This window comes from Lissotriton helveticus, chromosome 4_1, assembly GCF_964261635.1.
Source record: "Lissotriton helveticus chromosome 4_1, aLisHel1.1, whole genome shotgun sequence".
Lineage (NCBI taxonomy): Eukaryota > Metazoa > Chordata > Amphibia > Caudata > Salamandridae > Lissotriton > Lissotriton helveticus.
In genome coordinates, this window is record NC_136063.1 from 1,709,548,666 (window position 1) to 1,709,574,848 (window position 26,183).

Sequence of the window (26,183 nt, forward strand, 5' to 3'; positions counted from 1 at the left end):
CATCTTTATCATCGGGTCGCTTACCAAAAACCGAATTGACCATAACCGGATTGAGCCTTAAACTGCCATGTTCCGTTTGAACGGCCGGACCCCCCGGGGGACCTCCCGGGAGATGACGACCTATGTATTGTACTAATGCACGAATCACGGCAATCGAAACAACATGTAGTCTGCGAATATCCGCTAAGGGACAAGCGCCGTGATTCGGGTGCGGGGTGAATCCACCCAATGCAGGCCAATTTGTGCCTGGAATGGACAATGGACCCAACTTCGAAGCGGACAAAGAGTGGGGTAGGGCGCCATCAAACCAAACGCGATGCTGCCAATGATCAATAGGTATTTCCAGTGCCCTGTACGGTGTATACTCAGCCGGTACAAGGGAGGGTGTGTAGGTGTGGAACACATCAGAATTTGCGTCCACTCCCGGAAATGTTACCCACGAATAAAACAGTTCGAAAGGGTACGCCGGATCTGCACACACCACTAAAATCACAGCCAAGCCATCTAACGGGACATGGAAAGCCTGTAAATGGTTGCGCACCGCAATGCGACTATGCTGCGGGATGGCCACAGCCTGCGCCATGATTACACCGGAACTACTGAAAAACAAAGGAAACTTTGTAGCACAACTGGGTAGTAATTCAAAGAAACCGTTTTAGATAGATTCAAGCTTGAAAAGACCTATTTCAAAAAATAGGTAGGTTTCTCCGACACCACCGTTTTCCGGAAACGACAGTGAAGGGGTTAAGGTTTGAACGATATACTACTCGAGTGTCATGATATAAGACCACCAACGTATGGGCGCCATGTAGCAGGGTTTCTGTTCTCCCACAGAACTGTGCACAGAGGATTGGAACCTCAGCGAATTAGGGTGACCCAAAACTCACCTTAGTACCCAACAAACCCCTTACCGAGCTAGCTACAGTGTCTCATTGGTCATAACAAACTCCCAATGTTTAGACAAACCAGAACATGAACTTACAATACCTCAGGTTACGTGGAACACATGAGCACTCTTTCGTTATACAATCATTTCAAACCAGAACGTGGAGTAAATGAGGAAACGTGCACATTTGAAATATTTATTTACTAATGCCGTTTTCTCAGGCGCAGTATCTTAGATAATACAAGGAAACATATTATCAGAAGCAAAGTTATCAGCATAGTTACTAGTCCATAGAAAGCAAATGGTGACAGCATGTTAACATGCTGTAATGAATAAGGGTTAACAACACTTATTTCTCCCCCTCCCTAACTCACATATTATATTAATAGCTAAGAAGGTCTCTTTGGGTTTTAGCAGGGCGGGCCCATACCTCAGGATCCTAGAATGAAGAGATCACATCAGCATACACCAGCTCTCTCTGCATGCGAACAGCATCAAGTGTGTATCTGTGCTCTATGCAAAGCAATATAAAACCCGCCTAAAGCCTAAAGTTGGCAGAAGCTGCACTTATGTTATGTCTATAAAGGTGCGGAGATCAGACCTCATAACAATTCTGTATCGTGTTACTCCTGAAGCTTCAGCACTCTCTGTACAGACATAGTTTATTAAGCAAAGCTGATAGCAGAGCAATAACATATTATTCTCATGTAAACCACAACGGGCTACTAGGTTGAAAGCTAAATCAACAATTAAGTGTTGTGTGCAGAAGCAGCAAAAAGGAAAAATGGCGTTTAAACATGTAACAAGCCCATGCTAACTTAACACATTATAAAGATAAACAGTAGCTATATGACACTAACCTCCCTCCCTCCCCTTGCTTTGAAATAGTATTATTATATAATAGAAGATCTCTGGGCTTAGGCAGCAGACCGCATACCATAGCCCATAGAAAGTAGATCTACATCATAGGTGCTGTGTTGCTCTTCTCCCTGGAAAGGTTCCTCTCCAAGTGTGTGCTACCTATTCGTGTATTCCAATAAAAGCAAAGTATGTTGTCCCAAACAACAGCTCCATTGGTATGTTTTGTCTCAGGGCTAAGGCCTGGCCAGAACAAAATAACAAGGGGCATTGTTGTTCGAGCTTGCTCACAATGTTTAGTCAAAATCCCAGGAACCTGCAGAGTGTGAACACAGCGATGAGTTCTCATGTGAAAACAGCCATAGAAATGATTGCAAACATAAAGTCACGTAGTAACGTGTGCAAAGCAGCGGGCAAGCTGCAGCGTGCTCATGCTAACTAGAGAAGACAACACTGTCCCCATAGGCCATGTGACAGGACGTAATAACAATCACATTTGTACCACGCACATGAAGGCCTTGCACATAATGCCACAACAGTGTGATAGTGTTCTCATGAAGTTCTCTTGTGTCAGCAAGGTCGGTGTTTCTTAGAAACTAACCCAAGTGTCACAAGTGTCAAAAGTCGATGTGACAAAAGAAAGGCAACTTTAGGAAAGAACCGTGTACATGTAAATTGACCCTATTTCTTACCAGGCCTAACTCAAGCACATAACACCCACTACTCATACATAAGTCTGTTAAAAAGCTATCTAAATCCTCTCATCCCACCTCTAAAATGCATCAGCATCTAAAAGTGTACATGATAGAAGGATAATAAAATTACTACAAAAGTCAGGCCATTTACACTTTTGGAATGCCCAAAGGATAAAGAAAGCCAATAGCTGTTAAAAATATGAAAAGCAATAAAAGTTAAGTCAATTTAAAAGAATGTAGCATTTAAAAGAGGCCAACATCACGAAGAGTCTGATGTCTAGGTGTTATGAGTGGAAGACAAAACATTGCTGTTCCCAGCGTCCGCAGATGAGGTACTCAGAGGCACACCTCAGAGCAAATTGATATAGCAAATATGTACCCATCCACCTCCTACAGCAGCCGGTGAGAGACCAAACACAGCCAATCAATGTTCTGGTGAGACAGAGCTTAGATCGAAGCCACTAGGTGCAGAGGCAACCAGGGGAAGCTCATAGAACGCAGCCAGGAGCAGAGGAATCCACAGAGGACAGCTGCACAGATGGGCCATCAGCAGGTCCACCAGTACGTGTATGTTCGCACAGTCAACCAATTGCAACCCCAAGCACAAGTCCAGGGCTCATTCGCAAGTGCACAAGAGACAGCGGAACACAGGCTGTATGCAATGAAGTCAAACAGACCGGAAAGCAAGGGACAAGTGCTCATCCAGTTCTTGAAGCAAGTGTGCACCAAAGAAATGCACCAAGCAATCATGACACAACAGGTCAAGAGGCACTGCCTGCTCCATTTGATCTCGAACTGGGACATCCATTGCACAGCTAAAATATTAAAAGCAATATCCCTGAAACTAGGAGCAGGACCAGCGGAGGATCCTCTAAAGATGGAGTGGATGAATGATGGAATAACTCCAAACATTATCTGGAAGGTGCTGACCAACCCAGAACCAATGCTCCTGAAAAACCCTGCAATTTCAGTCGTACTAGACATGGTAAAAATAAAATTCGCCAGCTCCCCAAAATGTTGTTGGAAGTTAGTACGGAGAAGCACCCGTATCTCCGCAGATGAACGCGCCATTTGAAGATCAAACATCTCCATGGCCTAAGATAAGGCTACATCTTTTTTAAATAATAAGGCTTTTAGTTTGCTTAGGCACATTAGTAAGATTAATTGAAGACCACAGCCTACCCTTCCTACATGGGCAAGTGGAAACAGGGCTTATGGACAATATGTTACAGTGAAAGATACAGCCACCACATAGGTGACCCCTGGCTTCGTCACACATCAACCTTGACAGATCAATATCAGGTAACTCCCATTTGAGGGAAATCGGAAAGTTGGAGGTATCACAACCGCCGGTGACCCTTGCAAGTAGCAAGATAAGTTCGCCACAGATGCATTGCATGCTCTGTGTAGCAAAACGTCCTAGCATACTAGGAACCCACTTAAAGTATTCTCACAGTTTAAGCAGCTGAGAATCACTTCAGTCTCCTTATTCCAGCACCAGAATATGAATGGAAGCTCCCATTGTACATGTATAGTAGTCTAATGTACCCATGCATTATCCAATCCGAGGATGCTATCTCAGCGATGGTAAAAGGTAATTTTTCAAGACTTTCAATGTGTAACGTTGTGTATTGCGCATCTTTCCATGCCATAGCTCTCTGCTGTTCTGAAAGGTAGTATTGTGAAAACTAATTACTGATGTTAATGTGTCTCCACTGCCCATGGCCAGAATGTAATGTCTGTAGTGTCCAGGTTAACAATAGAATTTACCTTGGAACTGCCCATGTTGTATTGCAGACAAGTCTTGCTGAAGCATATCAATTGCAGATGAGACTATGTTAAATAAAGAATAAATTGTAGATGATAAAGTAGTCATACCATTGTCCACTATTGCAAGAGCCTGTTCTAAGTTTGCCCTGTCAATCTCACACAGCCTTTCAGCAGCTTCTTGTTGAGATATTTTCAATATCTCGTTATAGACAGCATGAAGGAAGGTCTTTTGCCATGGTTTCCGAGGATCTAATAAGAAGTCTTGTAATTCCAAGTCATTTGATAAAAAGGACAAATACTGCTTTATCTGAGACAGTGTTGAGGATTTTATCCAATCAACGCACAATTTCCCAACACTGTAAGTAGTTACCACCTAGAATGTTCACTTGGCACATAACGCATTTCAAGCCTGTTTGCTGTAAATTCCTTGATTTTACCCAGGAATCTATCTAGTGGCCACACTAACCATCCCTTCCAATTAGGATCTGATGAGTTTTTTCTACTCTTATGCAGCATAGTATCAATAGTGACTTCATCATATGGTGGTAAATACTGCCAGTTGTCAAATCATGTGAGAGTGGGAACCCTCAGTGTGTTTAAATGTTTTATCTTCACTAAGCCAAGACACATTGTCTGCTGCACAGTTTTGTTCAGGAACATCATAAGTTGTGGTATTAAACAGGCTCTGAATAATGCCTCAGTTCCCTGAACCTGTCACTCTTAGTACCCCAGATAGATTTCACATCTACTATATCCCTCCAAAAGTAAAAACCTTGCACAGAGAGTTGGGAAACATAAGAAGCAAAGTAAATCTGCATAGTTTCAGTTTACATATTTTTATATATATATATATAATAAAAGGAGGCTGGGCCAATGGTGTCATAACCAGAAACTTAGTCAAACTTCTGTGCAAATGCTTTTGAACTACCCCTTGGTGGTGTAGGGTAATGTTACAATTGTGTAAAGTCAAACACTTCACGAGGTGTGCTAGCCTTGTGTAGAAAATGATGACGTAATGTTAAAAATAGAACATCTCATCTAAATTAGCTGTACCATCATAAAACTCATCAGAAGAAAAAACAGTTGCATGTTCTAGATCTTTTAACATTTCATATTCCATATATATGTTCCAATCATCACAAATAGTATTGGGTGATAATCTCATTCAAAGATATTTTAAATAATGTGGAATTTTCAAGAGTTTAGTGGGACCATACTCATCAAACGATACCCTATCCCATGGGTACTCACAAACTTTCTCTCGGGGGCCAAATTTACAGTGTGGTTTGTGGCCGAGGGCCGCACCGGTGGGGGCGGGGTCTGTGGGGAAGGGGGCGGGGCTCGTGCAACAAAAAAACTGGTAGGTTGATCACTGGTCCCTACAGCGGATGCCTTCGTCCACTGAGCCACCAGACCTGACATACACACATCTCTCTCTCTCGTTCTTTCTCAGTCTCTCTCTCTCTCTCTCTCTCTCTCTCTCTGTCTCTCTCTCTCTGCCTTTCTGTCTCCCTCCCTCTCTCCCTCTCCCTCCCTCTCTCTAGCTCTCTCTCCCTCTGTCTCTCTGTCTCCGTCTGTCTCACTCACTCTGACTGTCTCACTTCCTCTCACTCCCGCTCTTCCTCTGTCTCACTCACTCTGACTGTCTCACTCTGTCTCACTCACTCTGACTGTCTCACTCTCTCTCTGTCTCCGTCTCTCTGTTTCCCTCTCCCTGTTACCCTTTCCCTCTCTCTGTTACCCTCTCCCTCTCTCTGTTTCCCTCTCCTCACTCTATTTCCCTCTCCCTCTCTCTCCTTCCCTCTCCCTCCTTCCCTCTGTCTCCCTCTGTCTCCTTCCCTCTGTCTCCCTCTCTCTCCTTCCCCCTCCCTCACTCTGAGGTCTCCCTCCCTCGCTCTGTCTCCCTCCCTCGCTCTGTCTCCCTCCCTCGCTCTGCCTCCCTCCCTCGCTCTGCCTCCCTCCCTCGCTCTCCCTCTGTCTGCCTCTGCCTCCCTCCCTCGCTCTCCCTCTGTCTCCCTCCCTTACTCTCCCTTGCTCTCCCTCACCCTCCCCCGCTCTGCCTCTGTATCCCTCTGTCTCCCTCCCTCGCTCTTCCTCTGTCTGCCTCTGTCTCCCTCCCTCGGCCTATGTCTCCCTCCCTCGCTCTCCCCCTGTCTGCCTCTGTCTCCCTCCTTCGCTCTCCATCACTCTCCCTCGCTCTCCCTCGCTCTCCCTCTGTCTGCCTCTCCCTCGCTCTCCCTCTGTTTGCCTCCCTCCCTCGCTCTTCCTCTGTCTGCCTCTGTCTCCCTCCCTCGGCCTATGTCTCCCTCCCTCGCTCTCCCTCTGTCTGCCTCTGTCTCCCTCCCTCGCTCTCCCTCGCTCTCCATAACTCTCCCGCGCTCTCCCCCGTCTGCCTCTCCCTCGCTCTCCCTCTGTCTGCCTCTCCCTTGCTCTCCCTCTGTCTGCCTGTCCCTCACTCTCCCTCTGTCTGCCTCTCCCTCGTTCTCCCTCTGTCTGCCTCTCCCTCACTCTCCCTCTGTCTGCCTCTCCCTCGCTTTCCCTCAGGGAGGGAGATGTGTGTCTGTCCTAAGCCCCCCAACACTCACCCCAGTGTATGACAGGGGAAAGTAGATGTGTATCTGTCCTAAGCCCCAGCCCAATGGTTCGGTGCCCAACCCGTCAAACCTTAACTGAGACCCTTAATTAAAACTCATTAGCCCCATCTAGACTAAGGATCAAACTCAAATTCCTCTCCATATATAGACATTTTAATATAACATATATTTGCTTTTGTCTTCCCTTAAAAACGTGTGCCATTTCTTGGAACACTTTTTCCCTTTTAAAATAGTGTTTCAACTTCTATTTTCTTCCAGATACAAATAGAATGACAAACCCTTCTATGTCAACCTAATAACATGACGTGACTGACTCCGCCCCTCCTCATTTGATTTCCAGATAGGACCTAAACTGAGAAAATAGTCCGTGCATGTCTATAACAAAAACAGTGCGGCTGAGCTGTCATTTATCAGTAAAAACCGAGAAGGTGTTAAAGGTGAGACGATAGATATAATGTTGCTGCATACATCTGCCTTTCTGCACTTTTAAAATGCAGTGACCAGCCTAGTAGTTTTTCTTCATCGTTTAGCTGCACAAGTGTGGCTGACATTGGCCCAGCCCCGTCGGCCTTACAAGGGCTCACTCGTCCAAAGCCCTCATTCCCTTAAAGATTCAAGTCTGACATGTGACTGGTTCTATCCTAGCGCCCCCTGACTTTTAAATGGCGCCATTTGGTAGGTTGGCAGACGGGGATGAATTGTACCTCTTTAAGACCAGGTAGCCATCCACCCCCCTGGTGCCGGTTTGCTCAAAAATACCAAATATAGATGTTTTTAGATTCAGGAGCCAAACTATAGTTGGTATAGCTAGCATCAATCTCAACTAGATTTCCCCTTGTTTAAGGCATAAAGCCTACCAGATTTATACACACCTTTGTCTTCAAATCCTGCCTGTGTGTGCCTGGGCTGAGACAGCTTCGGGGCACACACACACACACAGCCGCACCCGAGCAATCACAGGTCTTTAAAAGACACCTCTCCCTCCCCATCTCCCTCTCCACCCCCACCCACGAGTCTCTCACACCTGACACAACAACTCCCACCCACAACACGCCTACATCTGCACACACCATCACTCGGAGTTTATCCACCCATCCCCCCATCCCCCCATGGCAGACACCTCTCCCTTCCCTGCTCCCTCCCCACTCACACTCACAACTCTATCTCCCTCCCAACAAAAGATACAGAACATACCTCCTACCTTACCTTCGCATCCCCCTCTCTCCCACCTCCTATTCTCAGCCCTCACTACCCTCCTGTCTCCCCCACTGTCTTCAGCCTTCACTCACTCTTCTACTCACCAGCACCGTCTCCCACTGAAGTCACTACCTATGCCTCCCAACCACAGCCTGCCACACCTCCAACACCCTCACCCCTCGCCCACAAACACGTCCACACCTTGAATACCATCCCACTCATTAGCACCGCAGAACCCCTCAACAACGCTAGTATACCCCCCCGATACCCTGCCTGCTCTCCAGCTCACTACTCCACCACTCACCAACGGCTCTCTCCACCAACACCTTCCCCAATGACCCTCCTGACCTGACTTTATCCACCCTCCAACAAGTCAAAGAGGAAATCTTACAAATCAAAAAAGACGTCCACGCAATCAAAGACCTTCTCTCCTCACAGCCTAGTCTACCTCCCACCACCCAACTACCCTACAAACGACGCACCCTCCCTACATACCCTCGCCCCCGACGACACCAGCAATGGCCTACTATCCCCGTTCGCAATAATTCCCACCGCCCCCGTCGTGTTCTCAACCCCTTGTCGGACCGCGACCTATGCTCTCTCCTACGCTCTTATGGCCCAGGTCCGGTAAAAGACTTTTCCAACTCACACATCCCCATACCCACAATTCTTACTAACCCGCTGAGGCTCCCAACACTCAACAACAGAGGCTCCGTCCCTAACAACCTCAGAAAAGTTCCCCTCACACTAGAAAGCTCGACCACCCTTCTCTCTCCCAAACTCAAATGCATCCTACTAAACTGCAGATCGGCCCAGAGACATTCCTCCGACATCGCGGATCTCGTCTCAGATAGGGAGCTGGACCTAGCCATTCTAACGGAAACGTGGCTCACTGAAGCCTCTACCCCGATTATGGACATACTAGTCCCCCCCAATTATCACATCATTAGGCTGGAGAGGTCTCCTGGCAAGACGGGCGGGGGAATTGCATGCATTTTTAGGAGCAACCTCTCCGTTACTCAAGTCACCTCCCCCTCCCTTTCCTCCTGTGAACTCCTCTGCCTCGACATCACCAGTGAGGGCAAAGAAGTCTGTGCTTTACATGTCATCTATCACCCGCCTGGTGACAATCTCATATTCACCCAACAATTCATGGACCTGATCACTTCCAATGCCGGTCGGCAGACCACTCAAGTATACCTGGGTGACTTCAATCTCCACTGGAACGATCAGAAAGACACCGTGGTGAATAGTCTCAAAACTTTCCTCAATGCGCTTGACCTCACCCAACTATGCAATAAACCAACACACGACAAAGGCGCGATACTCGACCTCATCATTGCCAAAGAGAACGCTATTCAACTGGAGGCGATTCTACCCTGCGATTGGTCAGATCACCACATTATCACCTTCTTTATCAACGAAAAAGTTAAACCTAACCCTACGCAACCAATCAAATCCAAAACATGGAAAAGGGATTTGAAGAATCTTAACCCCTCCACACTACCTCCCCACATCGGCAACCTCCTCCTTCCCCCTTCAGGTGCCTCAGATGTTCAATCACTGACTGACCACTACCATGACTCTATGAATACAATAGTCAATGAAGTCGCCCCTCTGCAACTAAAGAGAGTCTCCACCAAAATTTCTAACCCCTGGTATGATGACAGGCTCAATCACGAAAGGCGTAATATGCGAATAGCAGAGCGCACCTGGAGATCGGACCCTTCAGCACTGCATCTCAAAAAGCTTAAGAACAAGAGAAATGCCTACTTTAGGAAAATAAAGCGCACAAAGTCGGACTTCTTCAGCCGCCAGTTGGACCAAGCGAAGAACAGGCCAAGAAAGCTGTTCGAGCTAATCAAGACCCAAACAAAGGCACAACCCACACAATCAAACAGCACAACAAATGACACCCCACACTGTGAAGCCTTCTCTGCTTTCTTTAAACTAAAGACTGACAACATAAGAAATGACCTCATCATGGATGTAAGCCGATACCCCAACCACACCAGAATGGCAGACACTCAACCTAAAAACAAGGCATCCTGGCAGTACTTCGATACCTATTCGGAAGAAGCAATACACAAACTGCTCTGCACCTTGAAGCCCTCTAATCACCTCACAGACCCTCTACCTGCTAATGCTGTAAAATACTTTATCCCCCTGCTCCTCCCTCTCTGGACCAAGATCATCAATAGCTCTTTGCAACAAGGCCACATTCCAGACTCCCTTAAGGTGGGGCAAGTCACGCCTATACTCAAGAAACCTACAGCTGATCCGTCTGACCTAAACAACTATCGGCCCATCACCAATATCCCCACACTGGCCAAACTGCTGGAGAAATGTGTCCAACTCCAACTAACAAAACACATTGATCAATTTGACCTCCTCAACCCTCATCAATCAGGCTTCAGAGCGAAACATAGCACTGAAACAGCTATGACACACATAATTGATGACGCCCTCCAAATTCTGGATCGCAATGAGTCCTGCCTCCTCATCCTTCTTGACCTCTCGTCTGCATTTGACACGGTCAAACATGAGAATTTGCTGGAGCTGCTAAGTACTAGAATGGGGCTATCGGGAACTGTTCTCAAGTGGTTTTCGTCCTTCCTTCACAACCGGTCTCAGAGGTTCAAGATCGACAATGTGCTATCTACACCTGTGCCTGCAGATCTAGGTGTTCCACAAGGATCCACCCTCTCCCCTACACTGTTCAACCTCGTTATGGAACCGCTCGCCACCTTGCTTCAAGCATCCAATGTTCAATTCCATATGTACGCCGATGACACACAACTCTATCTAAAGTTACAATCCCCGGAAGATATCAAACATCTGAATTCCACGCTTATTAACACCCAATCTTGGCTGGCCGATAATCACCTCAAACTAAATGCTCTGAAAACTGAGTTCCTACTCATCTCACCCCCGGCGAAAATCTCCACCACCCAAACCTGTCTCAACAACCTAACAGCACTCAATGTCCAACCTACCATCGTGGACTCGGCGAAATCCCTAGGCATCACACTCGACGCCAAGCTCAACATGCAGCAGCACGTCAGCAAAGCCACAAAAGCAGCTAATTTCCAAATTAACACGCTGAGGAAAATTAAACCCTTCCTCCCGGCCAAAGACTTCCAAACTGCTGTACAAGCTTTAGTCATCCCTCGAATAGACTATGGAATTGCGGCCCTCAGCGGTCTCCCGCTATCCACAACAGCACCCTTAAGAGCCTCCCTGAACGCTGCCGCGAGACTCATTACTGGCTCTAGAAAGCATTCGCACATATCCCCAGACCTAAAGTCTCTAAAATGGCTGCCTTTTGAGGCCAGAATACAGCTAAAAATTGCAGTTATGACACACGCGGCCGTGCACCACAAGGCACCTAACTACCTCGCTCAAAAGCTGTCTATATCAGGAGGTTCGAGATCCAATAGGAGCACAAAAAATCTTCTCCTGAAACCTCGTAGATTCCGGAAAGTGAAAACTTACAAGCGCTCCTTCTCAGGGATGGCACCCAGGATCTGGAATGCGCTCCCTCCTGAAACCAGGCTGATCTCCTCCACTGCATTCTTCAAGAAAGAGGTGAAAACCATCCTTCTGGCCAAGATCTCCTGATCGTTATAGATGTTGGTTCAGAGACTCTGCATTGCTTTGTATCACTGCTCACCCTATCCCCTGGCACTATACTCTACTTGTTGGGGGCACTACTACGCTACTCTATTACTACCGACCAAGATATGATACACGTTGGTTTACTGATCCACCTGTACACCTCTGTAGTGTGATCAATGACTTGTGTTGTCCTATATTACTCCCTTACCTGATTGTATATGGATTGGTTTTATGTATGTTTTTATTATCCATGTTATTACCATGTTATTGACTATTATACTGTTTCCCATTATCTCTGTTGACTCCTACTGCCCCTTCCCTGTCTTTGTGAAGCGCTCTGATATCTGTAAGGATCCTGTTTGCGCTATATAAAACTTTGAATAAATAAATAAATAAATAAATAAATAGACCATTTCCATGTTAATTAGGCTTTGTTCACCTCGTAGGCCCCTGCAGCTCCACGGAATAGCCCGGCCCCGGCCTCCAGAGAGCAGCAGTCTCTTGATTCCCGCTACCGCAGGGGTGTTTGCTGACACTATTAAAATATATATATATATATATATTGAAAAGGGTACGATGTTTGGACGGTCCGCGGGCTGCCAGGCAAGGCTTGCCGGGCCGCTGGAGGCCCGCGGGCCGTACTATGAGTACCCCTGCCCTATCCCATACAATCCCATCCGGAACTGGAACAGTTGAAATGTTCACCAGGGGCAAGGCTGTTTGTTCACGGTGTGATGATGTGCGTGGTTTCAGAACCAAATTAACAATGTGTACTGCAGAACGTTCTGGGATATAGTGTCCATTTAGAAGAAAGAAGAACGCAGTCACAAAACTAATCCAAAGGACTAGGTAAATTAATGAAATTTGTAATCCTAAGGTCTAACAATGGAGAAACAAAGTATGTTCTTTCCAGCCAACGATAGAAGACATGCACCTTCAGTTCGAAAGGCAGGGGTGATGGGGGAGGTGGAACCTTCGATGAGTTGGAGAAGTCATCAAAGTTGATGAAGTATTCAGACGTTGTCCAGTCTATCTTGGCACCTCAGCATGCTGGTTTAATTCGATGAAGACTCGATCTATGGTATATTGATGTTGACCTTGTTCTTCTCATTATTCAGAAAGGAAATCTGTGTTTCTGTACTTGTAGACTGTACAGTTGTTGTTTTTGGAACAGGTAGAAGGCATATTTCATTGTTGTTCATCGCTGTTACTTGTTGAAGAGAGCAGGCTTCATTTGTAATTAAAGCTTCCATGTGAACCTGCTGTGAGCGGAGATTGATAGCTACCCAGGAGTTCACGTGGCTTACTGTTGAGAATCGGCCACATAATGTGGTTTGATTAGATAAAGAGAGACAAACCTTTTGTCTCTGCATCTGGCAAGGGGGGGAGGGTATACAGACAAAATATCGATATTTAAATATCGATATACAATAATATCGAAGTTTAAATATCGAAGGGACATAATATTGAAGGTAAGTAATATCGATAGATTTAATATCGATAATAGTAAGATCGAAGTTTGAAATATCGATGTCAGAAATATCGATGTTAATAATTTCGATGTTACTAATATCGATTCTTAAATTATTTTTGTGTATATTAATATGTATTTATTATGTATTTAATTGATTTTTATGTAATTTAATTAAATTTTGTATTTTAGTACTGTAGCGGGTTGTGGGTTTATAGGGGAATAGGATGGGAAGTAATTTAATTCTGTTAAATTAATTATTAATTAGTAGGAATTATAAATTAATTTTAATTATTTGGTAATTAATTTTAATTAATTGGTAATTAATTTTAATTAATTGATTAATTGATAAATATGTTCTGTAGCGGGTTGTGGGTTTATAGGGGAATAGGGTGGGAAGTAATTTAAATATGTTAAATTAATTATTAATTAGTAAGAATTATAAAATAATTGTAATTAATTGATAATTATTTTAATTAATTGGTAATTAATTATAATTAATTGATAATTATGTTCTGTAGCGGGTTGTGGGTTTATAGGGGAATAGGGTGGGAAGTAATTTAAATGTAATTAAGTAATAATGTTCTTTAATTAATTGTTTTGTTAATTATATAATTGTTAATTAATTATTAATTGGTAATTAAATATTATTGTATGGTATGTTTTATTAATTTCTTTGTTTAAAAATATTTTGCTAATCATGTTTTTAATAATTATGTATTGGTATTTGTAAATGGTTTATATTTATTTAATAGTTAATATTTTTATTATTTAACAAAATACATTTATTTATAAGTTTGTTATTTTTACCCCTATGCTATCCAACACTTTCCCTACTGTTGCACTCTCTGGAGTTGGAATAGTAATTGTTACCCCTACGCTATCCAACACTTTCGCTACTGTTGCACTCTCTGGAGTGGGAATAATAATTTTTACCCCTACGCTATCCAACACTTTCCCTACTGTTGCACTCTCTGGAGTGGGAATAGTAATTTTTACCTCTACGCTATCCAACACTTTCTCTTCTGTTGCACTCTCTGGAGTGGGAATAGTAATTGTTACCGCTACGCTATCCAACACTTTCCCTACTGTTGCCTTCTCTGGAGTGGGAATAGTAATTTTTACCCCTACGCTATCCAACACTCTCCCTACTGTTGCACTCTCTGGAGTGGGAATAGTAATTGTTACCCCTACGCTATCCAACACTTTCCCTACTGTTGCACTCTCTGGAGTGGGAATAGTAATTTTTACCCCTAAGCTATCCAACACTTTCCCTACTGTTGCACTCTCTGGAGTGGGAATAGTAATTGTTACCCCTACGCTATCCAACACTTTCCCTACTGTTGCACTCTCTGGAGTGGGAATAGTAATTTTTAACCCTACGCTATCCAACACTTTCCCTACTGTTGCACTCTCTGGAGTGGGAATAGTAATTTTTACCCCTACGCTATCCAACACTTTCCCTACTGTTGCACTCTCTGGAGTGGGAATAGTAATTGTTACCGCTACGCTATCCAACACTTTCCCTACTGTTGCCTTCTCTGGAGTGGGAATAGTAATTTTTACCCCTACGCTATCCAACACTCTCCCTACTGTTGCACTCTCTGGAGTGGGAATAGTAATTGTTACCCCTACGCTATCCAACACTTTCCCTACTGTTGCACTCTCTGGAGTGGGAATAGTAATTTTTACCTCTACGCTATCCAACACTTTCTCTTCTGTTGCACTCTCTGGAGTGGGAATAGTAATTGTTACCGCTACGCTATCCAACACTTTCCCTACTGTTGCCTTCTCTGGAGTGGGAATAGTAATTTTTACCCCTACGCTATCCAACACTCTCCCTACTGTTGCACTCTCTGGAGTGGGAATAGTAATTGTTACCCCTACGCTATCCAACACTTTCCCTACTGTTGCACTCTCTGGAGTGGGAATAGTAATTTTTACCCCTACGCTATCCAACACTTTCCCTACTGTTGCACTCTCTGGAGTGGGAATAGTAATTGTTACCCCTACGCTATCCAACACTTTCCCTACTGTTGCACTCTCTGGAGTGGGAATAGTAATTTTTAACCCTACGCTATCCAACACTTTCCCTACTGTTGCACTCTCTGGAGTGGGAATAGTAATTTTTACCCCTACGCTATCCAACACTTTCCCTACTGTTGCACTCTCTGGAGTGGGAATAGTAATTGTTACCGCTACGCTATCCAACACTTTCCCTACTGTTGCCTTCTCTGGAGTGGGAATAGTAATTTTTACCCCTACGCTATCCAACACTCTCCCTACTGTTGCACTCTCTGGAGTGGGAATAGTAATTGTTACCCCTACGCTATCCAACACTTTCCCTACTGTTGCACTCTCTGGAGTGGGAATAGTAATTTTTACCCCTACGCTATCCAACACTTTCCCTACTGTTGCACTCTCTGGAGTGGGAATAGTAATTGTTACCCCTACGCTATCCAACACTTTCCCTACTGTTGCACTCTCTGGAGTGGGAATAGTTATTGTTACCCCCTACGCTATCCAACACTTTCCCTACTGTTGCACTCTCTGGAGTGGGAATAGTAATTTTTAACCCTACGCTATCCAACACTTTCCCTACTGTTGCACTCTCTGGAGTGGGAATAGTAATTTTTACCCCTACGCTATCCAACACTTTCCCTACTGTTGCACTCTCTGGAGTGGGAATAGTCATTGTTACCCCTACGCTATCCAACACTTTCCCTACTGTTGCACTCTCTGGAGTGGGAATAGTAATTGTTACCCCTACGCTATCCAACACTTTCCCTACTGTTTCACTCTCTGGAGTGGGAATAGTAATTGTTACCCCTATGCTATCCAACACTTTCCCTACTGTTGCACTCTCTGGAGTGGGAATAGTAATTGTTACCCCTACGCCATCCAACACTTTCCCTACTGTTGCAATCCCTGGAGTGGGAATAGTAATTCTTTTTTGTAGTCAATATTTTGTCATAGATTCGGGGGGAGTACAGTTGTGTACCTTCAACAGCCAGGACAGGCACAGCTGCTCTGTAAGATGGCCACATTTTTACTTTCCCCAATCTTTTCTCGGAACAGCTCCCTGAACTTTTGGATACAGCCGGATCTTGCCAGAACTACCTTCACTTCTCCAGTGGTGGTGCATTTTATTTGGGCTTTGCTTTATTCATCCAATAAATCATTCAATTCCTGTAAAACCGCCAAATGTTCATTAATGTCAAAAGTTGTTTCTGCTGTCACTGTGCTGGCATTATCGAGGTCAGGGACCCACATCTTAATCCCAAACAGGATCTCATAGGGAGTCTGACCACCCAGGGACTTTCATGGCATACTGTTCAAAGCCCTCTGGTCCCCATATAGTTGATAGACCCAACTGTGACCAGAGCCTAACCCTTGAAGGTAAAGACTGCTTTAAGTCCCAGTTTTTCCTCCCCACAACTGTGTTTTCTTTGAGATGATAAGGGGACGAGAATGGCAGGTTCACACACACACTTCCCATGGCCTCTTTGTAAGCCAGAGAGCTAAATGCCAGACCCTAATCCGAATGTAGTGTGCCAACTGCATATGTCCCTATAAAGATTCACAGATCCTTTATAACAGTTCAGGCACCAGCCGATTGCTGTGGCCATACTGAAAGGGATCAAGAGCTGGAATTCACTGCCACCAAGATGTACTTGTGAGCCCTGTCAGATGATCGGGGGCTGCAGTGGTCCAAATATGCACAATCTCATTTAGGTCTGCCCAACCCAGCACCATGTAGGTCCAACCTATCTGTGGGCAGGAAGATGTCCCATGCCCAATCAGGTTCACCAGGTTAAAAGCAGTAGTGGAGAAAGAACTGTTTAAGCAAGCAGCATTTGCTTGACTGGTGGTAGAAGTAAATAATAGGTCCAATTATCATGTTGAGCAAAAATAATGTTTTCAAAATTACATGCAGAAATGAGTTATCTTTCAACAAGATGAATCAGCAAAATGATTTAGTATTTATATTAAAGAAGGCAAAGTCAAGGTCAAATTTTAAACAGAAAAGTATAGACAGACTTGGCATCCCCCGATGATATCCAGCTCCATGATGTCCCATGAGTAAGACATTTGAGCAGGGAGCTGTGTCGGTGACTTATTTCGTCATCTTTTTGAACAGCATTGCCTTAGAATCAACCACATATACCCACTAATTGTGATGTCTATTAAGGGAGGCAATAGATTACAGAGTGGTAATTCTCATGATCAAGAAGATGTTTGGGTATAATGAAACAGATGTGAAAGGGGACAGTGTGCAAAAGTGGAACAGAGACAAGAACGCCAGGGCCTCACATTGGCTCAGCACATCTCTCATGGAAGGAAGCTTACAAGACAGTTAAGACATTGGAAACATCTAATTCTTGTCCAACAGTTTCAGCTTTAACATGTGGTTGCATAGTTGCTCGCTCGTGTTGCTCCATGGCACAAAATGGTGCAAACAAAAGCTTTAATCAACTTTCCATTGCAAAATATATTTGCTGCCAAAACTTTGGTAACATATGCAATTAGAACATAACAGGGAGGGACAACACATGTATCACTAGGATTAGGTCAGATCCACGAAATTAGTATGAACTGGTTTTCAGTGGGAGCCTAGCACCAACCAAAGTAGGCAAGGGACCTTTGGAATATTGTGTTATATTGACACGTATCATGTAATTTTTGCAAAAATATACACTTTAAGTGGATTATCCTTGAGTGCTTGTCGTTGTGTGAAAATATTTGCTGGAGGATGTATCGCCATTACAAATCTGATGCAAGAAAGAGCTCATTTCCATTTGCACTGTAGTGCAATATTTAGCATTATTCTAAAAGTTCATTTCTTTTTGTATATTCCTGGCCATGACATTATTGATATGCGACTCTATAACATATGATGCTGCACATATTTCTACCATTGGTGCAATGCAATGCTGCATATTTTCATGTAGAGCTTTCTGATTTCTCTTCTAGATCCCCTGAAATCATGTTGAATCTAGGAACTCTCTCATTTAATCTACTGCTTTCCCATTCAATCTTAATACTCTTAACTTTCCTAGTGTCCCTTTGCTGTTTTACTCAGGTCTCTAATTCTTCACTTCACTGTACAATCTCTCATGTCTTCAACTCTCATCTAGCCATCTATATTAGTTTACTGTGGAAAATAACACTCTTGCCAAAATGTCATTGCCTAAATATGGAAGCCAAAAATATCACGAAGGTATGTATACTACAGAGAGATGCTATAAACAATCATTTAGAGCCTTCGAGGAGTGGGTGCCAAAAAGCTTAAGGCAGTGATTAAAGCCCCTCATTCTCACAACACTGTCCTCAGATGAAGAAAACTGGAGCGCCAATGTTTTTCTCACATTAGGGCACTTTGCAGTAGGTCTTTGTAGTACTCCAAAACGTACTATAAAATGGCATTCCCAAACCATGATGCAGAGTTTATGTCTCCACCTCCCCCATCTTTTAATGTGCAGAGATCTCCACCGCAAGTGTAGAGTCTACTCACTTGTAAGTTTAGGCTGTAGGAGCAAACGTGGAAGGGACAGAGAGGAGCGGGCGGAATGGGAAAGTTTATTTCTAAAAGGGAGGGGAATAGGGAAGTATAAGAAGAGGATAAGGGAGAGTCAGGGAAGGGATAGAGAGGGATGTCCCCCACTCACAATAGAGTATGCCCAGTACTATTCATATATGCAATTCTTAAAGTTATTGCAGCCAAAAAGAGACCCAAAGAATAGTAAATTACTGCAATGGAGAGATGAAGTCTAGCACCAGACATGGCCAACCACTAGTACTGTAATACCCATCATAGAAATCAGTGACGCTTGGAGCATAAATTAAAACCTCATGGGAAATAATGTGCAAACAAATTATGTTTATTTATTAGTTAAAGTTATACATACATATAGTTTAATGCTTATAAAAATAGTACATATTTTCAATTTAAATTTAATTTTAAAGTATTGTAATACAGTATTTTCATTTACAAGTATTGTAGCAATATGTTATTAACGATAGTTTCACTACTTTTCAATAATTCTGTCCATCACGTTTAATAATTATTAATGCAAAATAAAATAGTTTTTTTTAGTTTAGGGCAAAATTAATTTATTATATAATTTTGAGCATTTTTTTATGTTTTACATATTTTTTTATTTAAAATTAAGTTAATGGTGATTTTGAATTTTATATTTAGTGCTATACTTAAAATAGATGTCGAAAGTTATTTTACATGAATATTTAGCAGAAAAATATTTTATCAAACTTTTTCCAAGTTCACTAAACCTCTTTTACATTTTCCTATATTTTATCACAGGGATATTGCAATAGGGGCAGAGAGTTCGCATGGCTCATTTGGTAGACCATGAAATACTATTTCATGAATGACCCTTAATAACAGTTTTTTTTTTTTATTTGAATTTCTTCTCCTTTTCCCAGGAAAATAGTACCCTGGCTTTCATCAGTTTGCCTAAATCTTTTAAAACCTTTGTTTGTGTGGGAGAATACCCCTGGATGTGGAAATGGGCCATCCTTGCTTGCTTCACTCCCTTGCTCGGAGCAAGTCCACATACAGCTTACACACCTGCTTTTTCAAAGTTCAGCACTGATAATTGTTGCCAAGAAAACTCCACTAACAGAGACAAATCAAAAAGCTCCTTAAAGTTTCATATTTAGTTAGCTAGAGACATGTTCAAATGTTACTATTGTAGTGGTTCTGGGGGAGATGGCACAACTATTTAATGAGCAATACATTTCAATAGATACCGATTGCAAGATATCAGAAACCTGGATAAAACTGTTTTAATCGTCATTCAATATTAATAGAAGCATCTGTTTAGCCAAAAGTGCAGGTTGGAATAAGTCAGAAAATGTCTAAAATTTCACTGTGGAGAAAAATCAAGTGAACTTGTGAGTCCATGTTACCAGATATCTTCAGGTTTTTCTAAGTAAGCATTACCTTTGGAATTTGACATTTTATCGTATTCAATTTCTTCAAAGAATCGCCATCCAGTCTTTATCCAATGAGGATTCCATCAGGTCAGATAGACCGATCATGAGACAAGTACTTGGAAGGAGGAAGACCAGCCAAATGTTTCAGGTGGGAAATATGGCTCTCAATCCTACTTTTTTCCTACATACCCTTTAGGCAGTCTGGGACGGTCTAATTCACGAAGGAGATTAGTTTGGTACAGCAGGTGTTGAACATTGCATTTCTTTCCATTCCAAGTGTATTACATTCATCAAATGTATGGCATACGGAGGAAAACGAATGAGGTATTGTGCGATCATATTCCCATATGTGAAAATGGATTCAAAGAGAGGCTCACCGCATCAATGCCATGCATATAAAAACATGGCACATAGAAGGGTAAATTCAGAAAAATATTATAGTGCTAGCTCCTTGCTGGATGATGAGGATAAACGTGCAAATAGCAGATGAAAAGAAATGCAAGTTACGAGTTACAAAAGATTGCCACAAGAGATCTTTCAGCCTTCAATTTAATGGGACACGTTAGTCCCTTTCAGTGTGCTTTGAACTGTCCTTTTTCACTGATCGATCATATCTTAAACTGGGTACTTTGAATTTTGACCAAAACGTAATATCTGGAATGACGTTGTAAACCCAGTAGCTTAAAACTGCGAGCAAGGATTGGGATTAATATGCATGACACAGTAACAAAAACCACTGTAAAAAGCATGGGAAATGACAAAAGTGGGAAATAAAATACGACATGGAAGTTTGACCATTGAAAAAATACAAAGATCAATGTTAAGCCATGGAAGGGGGTCTTACATAATAAGGCAATTTTCAAAGTGTGGATGGATCAGTCTAGACCTCAACATAGGAAAGAGTGTCAGTACAATGTCACTGGGGCAATATTATACCCATTATTTTGAAAATGAGGTTCCGAAAAATTGTTTCAATGTTTTATTTAACTGAATTTTATAATTCTTTTTGTGAAAATGTGATACAAGTTACTTTGGAAATTACGAATATGTTTGATATGCACATTATTAATGTTTTCAGCCTCTTTGGTGCTTTTAAATTAAAAGGCCCTTGGCATGAAATCTTGAGCAAACTTCAGTAATTCCACTAAAAACTAAGGGGCTAATTACAATCTTGGCAGAATCAGTCCCATCATTGCTTTTTGGGTAGTCTTCCCACCCGCTGACCCAGCGTTCCACCCGCCCTGTTTACATTTTGGCGATTGCCTAGACAAAATACTTCTGCAGTACTACTGTCACCACTAGGAAATCTAGACCGTGTTGGTGGCGGGATAGGTCAAATTGACTCTCATAGAGAGGTCCACCAGTTTCCTGGCCGGCTCAATCATGATGTGCCTTCCACGCGACATGAATGGGTGGTTAAACCTTCATACCTGAGTTGGCGGACTGGAACAGATATAAGGCACAAACTCAGCAGTGCTTACCTTCAGACTTCCTCTACCACCATGAATCCAATCCTACAAGTCCTGCCCCTGCTGTTGTCTCCTTGATGATGCAGAAAACCAACATTGGCGTGGACGAAACCGATGATAAGCACCACTTTTACCTGTTTCTATTGACTTGTCACTCAAAATATGCATAGGACTTGTGTTTTTAAAAATATCACATACGAGCAATAGCATATCAATGTTAATGCATATGTGGGTAATGTTGAAGTGCTGGAAATTCAAATGAACACATCTGTAAAGTCACTAGATTCATAGATAAATGCGCTGGAAGCAACATACCTTAAAAATGGACACATGCACAAAAAGATACCATAATATATGCCAAAATATCACCCTCCGGGTGTGCATAAACAAATATCTAAATTTCACACATGAAAAACAAATGCAACACACATCATAGGGATAAGTGCAAAGAAACATGATGTTGACATTGCTCTGAACAAGGTGTAACTATTACCATTTGAAATACCAGTTAAATCAACGCCATATTTAAATGTGAGTTCTGCAACAATTCCATTCATGTAACATTTCCCCTTGTTTAGTGCAAATCCTGCATTGGATCCATTTGCAATAGATACAAACCTTTTTCACACTGATCCCCAATCAGGTTGAAACAAACACAACTGTAGTAACACATCCAAATAAAACATGTCACATCAATTTTGTGGTGCAAGTGGCCATTACAATGAAGAATGCGTACCCATAAGATCAAATGACCATCACACAGCATGTAAACCAGTGTATGCATATAGCAAAGTAGACTTTCTAAAAATATGTAACATAACCATCCATCACGTTCAACAAAAATAAGAAATTTACATCCAGCTATGCAACCTTGCCAGGAATCAAACAATAGCTAAGGAAAAGTAATGCCAGGACCAATTTGGTAAAATCAAAATAAAGTATTTATTGAACAACACGAAAAATGCCTCAATATAACGTCCAAGTCAATTGGCAGTTCTGCAGTCGAAACAGGAAAGTGCACTGGGCTGTGGCACAAAGCTTGCCTCCTAATACACTGACAGGGGAAACCTGGCAGGAAGGGGTATCCAGTGGGCAGGACAGGCACCTTACAGATCTTCCATGAGAGGGGTGTTGGGTTTGGCAGTGGTATCCTTATGTGGGGAAGGAGTGGATTTCAATTTGCAAAGGGTTAGTTGGGAAGTGGAATGGGTGAATTTGCTTAGTGGGGTGGATTTGGAAAGGGTGGCTTGGGAGGTGGGGGTGGTAGAACACCATTTGGTATGTGTGGTTACAGGTTTGGGAGAGGTTAGGGTAAGGGTAAACTGCAATTCTCTATGGGGAACTTGGTAAACTGTTTGAAGGGAGGGGGCCTTGGGTGGTAGAGGGAGGGAGTGCCAGTGTGTGATGTGCCTGTGTCTCTTGCAAATGCAGTTGCCTGTGGGTCTGGAGTCTGATTTGCAAGTATGTGTGCTTCTTGTGTTGTGTATATGTTGTGTTTTTGATTGTGTGTGTCTGTGTTTTGTAGGTGTGTACTGTAAGGTTGGTGTGTCTTTGGATACATGTGCTGTGGATGTGCTTGTTGTCGGTGTTGTGTATGTTGATTTAGTGATGCATATGGGTGTGGTGGTGGTGTCTGGTTTGTGTGGATGTGATGGTGGTGGAGGTGGTAACTCTTGGTGTTGTGGTGTCTATGGTGTGTGTGGATGGTATGGTGTTAGGGTGGTAACTGTGGATGTGTGTATGCAATGGAGGTGGTAACTGGTGGGGGGTGGTGTCTGTGATTTGTGTAGATGTGATGGTGGTGGGGTGGTACCTCTGGGGGTGGTGTCTGTGGTGTGTGTGGATTTGATGTTGGCGGGGTTGGTAACTGTGGGGTCGTGATGTCTGTGGTGTGTATGGAATGGAATGTGATGTTGGTGGGGGTAGTAACTGTGGAGACAGTGATGTTTGTGGTCTGTATGGATGTGACAATGGTGGGGTGGTTACTGTAGGGTTGGTGGTGTCTGGGGTGTCTGTATATTTGGATGTAGGCAAGTATTTCTTGTGATGTTTGTGTTTCTGTGTGGGTGAGCTACTTGTGTCTGAATGAGTGTGTGCATGTGAATGTGTGTGTGTGCCAAACAGGTCTGGAAATAAGGAATTGGGATTGGAAAGGGACAGGAACTGGGCCACAAGTTTTGAATGGACGAGAGGCTGCTGTGAACGAGGAGGACAAACTCTTAAAATACCTTTGTACAGTTTCTTAACACAGCCCTAAATTCAGCATAATGTAGATCTCCAAAAAGTCTTACATGAACAAACAAGAGTCCATAAATACTGCACTTCTTTACCAATAAGAACATAAACTGAAATCGTGTCACCTCCGTATGGGCAATAAACAATAACACTCACTGCAAGACACTAAAATATGTCAACTGTCAAAATTGATTAATGAAAGCTGCAATGAAATAGCTTCCCATTGGGTATTCAGACAAAATATCGATTCAGTAATATAGACTGATACAATTATCAAGTAATTATCAATTATCATTATTATTATTTTGTGACACAAAAATATTGTTTGCAAGAATATCGTGGAAAAGAATATCGATTTTAAAGTAAGTAATATTGATTTTTAAAATATAGATATTCATTAATATCATTTGCATTTTTTAATTAGGCTTATGTATTTTAGTATATATTTTAAATGTATGTGATGCAATTTTTTGGGATAAGTATTGTTTATGTTTTTTTATATGTGTTACATTTTTAGTAGTTATTACATTTAAGTTAATTATATTTTGAGTTTTTTATTTTTTGTAGAGGGTTGTGGGTTTATAGGGGAATAGGGTGAAAAAGTAATTTTATTATAATAAATGTATGATTATTTTGTATTTAATAATATTTATTTAATTGAAATTTAATAGTGCTAACTGTGCTTTGAAATTTTGGGGGTAAATGTTATGTGTGGGTTGTGGGGTTCATAGGGGCAAAAGGTGGAAAGTAATTTATTTCTAATCAATTAATTAGATGTCTATTATTATTAATTAATTTATAATAATTATGGTAATTGTGTAATTTTGTTTTGGTACAGGTTGTGGGATTATGGGTAAATGGTTGGAAGTCATTTATTTTTAATAATAATTAGTTGCTATTTACATGTAATTGAATAATTGATAATTAACTATATTAATGGTTTAGTAACATTTGTTTGGTGTGGGGTTTGGGTTTATGAGTTTACTTTCATTTTAGGTGGGGGTTGTGGGGCTTATAGGGGTAAAGGGTGGGAAGTTAATTAATTGTAATATATTTATATTATGTTTTAATACATAATATTTGTTTAATAAAGAATCAATTATCTCTAATTGTGAAATTTGTTTTTATCTGAGATGTGGGTTGTGGGTGTTGTAGGGGAAAGGGGTGGTAAGTAAATTAATGTTTAGTAAATATTATTTATTTTTTAAGTAATATTAATGAATAATTTGACAATTTATTATGTTATTTGTGTAAATGATTTTCTGGGAAATTTTATGAGTGTGTTGTGTTTTGTGGGGGTATATCTTGTCTCACAATTATTATTTAAAATTAAATTATTGGTAATTGGTTTGTTGAACATATTTATATTATTAGGTATACCATTTTATTTTCAGTTAAGTTTTGGGTGCAGGCTGTTAGTTTTGTGTGGTTATATGGTGGGAAGAAGCTCAATTAAATGTATGTAATAAATATTTTTTTTTATAAATACTTTAAAAATAAAAAAAATATTTATATGAAAATAATGATTGTATTTTATTTATATTAACATTTGTAGGTATTTGCAATATGTACTTAACTTTGCAATATGTTTCTTTAAAATATAAAATATATTTGTATTTTGTATTCAACATATTTGCGTTTGAATTCATTTAGATTTTTTTTAAATAATTACATTTTGTTCAAGATTTTTTATATCTTTTTAAAGTTGCACTGCCTGGAGTGGGAATAATACATTTTCCCATACCACAATCAAACACTTCCCCTACTGTTGCACTGACTGGAGTGGGAATAGTACATTTTACCTCTCCGCAATCCAACACTTTCCCTTCGTTGCATTGACTGGAGTAGGAATAGCACATTTTAGCTTTCTGCAATCCAACGCTTTCCCTACTGTTGCACTGACTGGAGTGGGAATTGCTTTATATTTTTGTTAATTATAAATATTATTGTTGTGTTAAATGTACTGGGAATAGTAAATTGTAGGATTCTGTAATGTTATATTTTATGCAATTTTATATTTATTGAAGTTAGAGTAGTAAGGGGCCGATTACGATGTCGTTTGGAAACTGTTCCGAACAAATCAATCTCTGACTCGTTTCTGAATTAATCGGATCCTGCAAGTCTGATGACTGTTTGCGATGCTTCCCAACATCGTTCAATCGGACTCGCATTGACTTCAATGAGAGCCTGTGTTTTCAAAATGAGAACACAGGCTCCCATGGAAAAAAGGGAGGTTGGGGAAAATCTTTCACCCTGTGGCAGGCACCCCATAGTGCCTGCCACATTGTGCATGGGCCCCATTCATATGCCTCCAGGTGAAGGGGGCCCCCAATGGGCCCCCATAGACAGATTCCGACAGCCGTTTTGTGTCAGGCAAACCAAATCAGTATGGCTGTCCGAATCGGTCATTGTAATCGCTTTGTCCGGAAACCT